The following is a 2,933-nucleotide window of genomic DNA, read 5'->3' on the forward strand; positions in this document are numbered from 1 at the left end:
TCATATATGCTTGTTGCTAGCTCGTAGGCACGTTGCTAGTAAAAAAAACCCGGTTTTCATGCGACTATCTCGAAATGCCCCCAAATTCCTTCGTTTAGATCCTTTTTTGAATTTTTTGAATTTTTCACATTCTCCAAAAATTACAAAGAAAATTGCATTGCCTTTATTTGATTTTTAGAACTTTTGGTGGTATTTTTATATTTTTTGGATTTTATTTGATAGGGTTTTCGATTTTTCACTTCAATTTTAGCAATAGGGACATTGTTGGAATTTTTTGAATTGTGATTTTGCATTGGATTGTTATGATGATGCATGATTAAGGCTAGTTCTGCAAATCTGCATTCCCTTGAACCAGAAATAGATAGGACATTTCATTTACGTTGTAGACTTAATAGAGCTGTTAGTGCTAACGAGTCAGAGTCAAATATGAAAGTGACAACTTGCTGCAGAATATGGCTGATGCGAATAATAGAACCTTAAGACAATTTGATGGACCTAATGTCAATTATAATGCATTGTGTATCACATATCCTGAAGTGATTGTACCATTTGAACTTAAATCTGGTTTAATACACTTGCTTCTAAAGTTTAATGGTTTTGCAGGTGAGGATCCCCACAAACACTTGAAGGAATACCATGTTGTGTGTTCTACAATGAAGCCTCAAGGAGTCACAGAAGACTACATTAAGCTGAGAGCCTTCCCATTTTCACTTCAAGATGCTGCCAAGGATTGGTTATACTACCTTCAACCAGGTTCTGTTACAAGTTGGAATGATCTCAAGAAATTGTTTCTAGAAAAATTCTTCCTTGCCTCAAGAGCTGCGTCAATCAGAAAAGAAATATGTGGCATTAGGCAGATTGACAGGGAATCATTACATGAGTATTTGGAGAGATTCAAGAAATTAGTGCCTAGTTGTCCTCATCACTAGATTTCTGAACAATTGCTCATCCAATATTTTTATGAAGGCTTGCTACCTATGGATAAAAGCATTTTGGATGCTGCTAATGGGGGATCACTTGTCGATAAGACCCCATAAGCGTCAAATGCTTTGATTGAGAACATGTACATTAATTCTCAACAGTTTACAACTAGAAGCAATTCAGCAGTGTTGACAAGGGGTGTGGATGAAATTCAAGCTTCTTCCCACAAGAATTTTGAAGGCAGACTTGATGAGCTTACATCTTTAGTAAAAAAATTGGCAATAGGTAAAACCCAAGCAATGGTCTGTGGTATTTTTACTTCTCCAGAGCATCCTACAGATTCATGTCCTACATTGCAAGAAGATCCAATTGCTGATGCTCCTCAAGCATATGCAACAAATATATACAATCCTCAAGCAAACTATGATATGTCATCTGACAGGTACAATTCTGGTTGGAGAAACCATCCCAACCTGAGATTGGGGAATTCATCTACACAACAGCAACCTAGGCAGCAGCATCAACAAAATATTCCACAACAACAAAAAAATGCACCTTCATTAGAAGACCTCGTTAAGCAAATGGCTGTCCAAAATCTCCAATTTCAATAAAGAACAGATTCCACCATTCAAAATTTGGAAACAAAGATTGGTCAGCTAGCCACTTCAACTAATCAATTGCAGACTCAGGGGTCAAACCAGTTTCCTGCACAGTCAGTAGTAAATCCAAATGCTCCCAATGTGAGTGCAATTACATTGAGGTTTGGGACAGGTGTTGAAATATCAAAGGTACCTGAAACTACTGTGAAAAATAACAAGGTTGTTGGGGACATTTTGATACCTGAAACTATTGATGTTGTGCATAATATACCACTTCATTTTCCTCAAAGGGAGTGAAGACTAAGAAAATGGACGAAGCAGATAGGGACAAGGGGATCCTAGATACATTTAGGAAGGTTGAAGTGAACATTCCCCTCCTTGAAGCAATTAAACAGATTTCAAGATATGCAAAATTTCTAAAAGATTTGTGCACACACAAGAGAAGGTTAAAAGGTAATGAAAAAGTGAACATGAGGCGAAATGTTTCAGCCCTCATTCAGTCCATGCCTCAGAAATGCAAAGATCCAAGAACTTTTTCCATTCCATGTACCATAGGCAATAGTCAATTTGAAAATGCTATGTTAGATTTATGAGATTCCATTAATATTATTCCTACATCTATTTTGAACTCTCTTGTTCTTGGACCTTTACAGAGTACATATGTTAGCATTCAATTGGCGAACAGGAGCAATGCTCGTCCTGCTGGACTTGTGGAGAATGTACTTGTACAAGTTAATGAATTGATATTTCCTGTAGACTTTTATATTCTGGACATGGAGGGAGAGGGATAGAATAAGTCCAACAGAATGCCTATTATCTTAAGCAGACCATTCTTGAAAACTGCTAGAACAAAAATTGATGTACATGCAGGAACTCTATCCATGGAATTTGGTGATAGCATTGTAAAATTTAACATTTTTGATGCTATGAAACACCCCATGGAAGAGCATTCTATTTTTAAAATTGAATTGCTTGTTGATTTGGTTGATGACACTTACCCTAATATGTTTGCTACTGATTTTCCTTCATTGTCTGATTTTGATGATACTTATACTTGTGAATTTTGTACATATACTCAATTGTGCTCTGTGTGTGCTGAGATCGAAGTTGCCTTGCCGGTTGATTATTGTGATGATATTGATATTTCTACTAACATAATTGATTTTGCAGACTTAGCTTCGGCCACTGGTGTAGGTTGAATGTCAGAGATAAAGTTTAAGACTACGAGTCATTCTTGTTGAATATGTTAATGTTGGAACATAGAATAAGTCTCACATTAGAAAATTCTCATATTTTGAGTAGTTATCAACTCTATAAATACTAAAGTCTCATATTGGATAGAAAAGATATGTGAGTTTTCTTCCATCACTATATAATGAGTTTCAAACTCTTATGAAAAGTACACCAAAGTTG

The 2,933-nt window shown here is 36.0% G+C and overlaps 1 pseudogene; it reads left to right on the forward strand.

Annotated features, from left to right (window-relative positions):
• The first annotated feature begins 452 nt into the window (after positions 1 to 452).
• On the forward strand, positions 453 to 2,719 carry LOC105852544 (uncharacterized; annotated as a pseudogene).
• The last annotated feature ends 214 nt before the right edge of the window (positions 2,720 to 2,933 follow it).

Source organism: Cicer arietinum, chromosome 7 (genome assembly GCF_000331145.2).
Source record: "Cicer arietinum cultivar CDC Frontier isolate Library 1 chromosome 7, Cicar.CDCFrontier_v2.0, whole genome shotgun sequence".
Lineage (NCBI taxonomy): Eukaryota > Viridiplantae > Streptophyta > Magnoliopsida > Fabales > Fabaceae > Cicer > Cicer arietinum.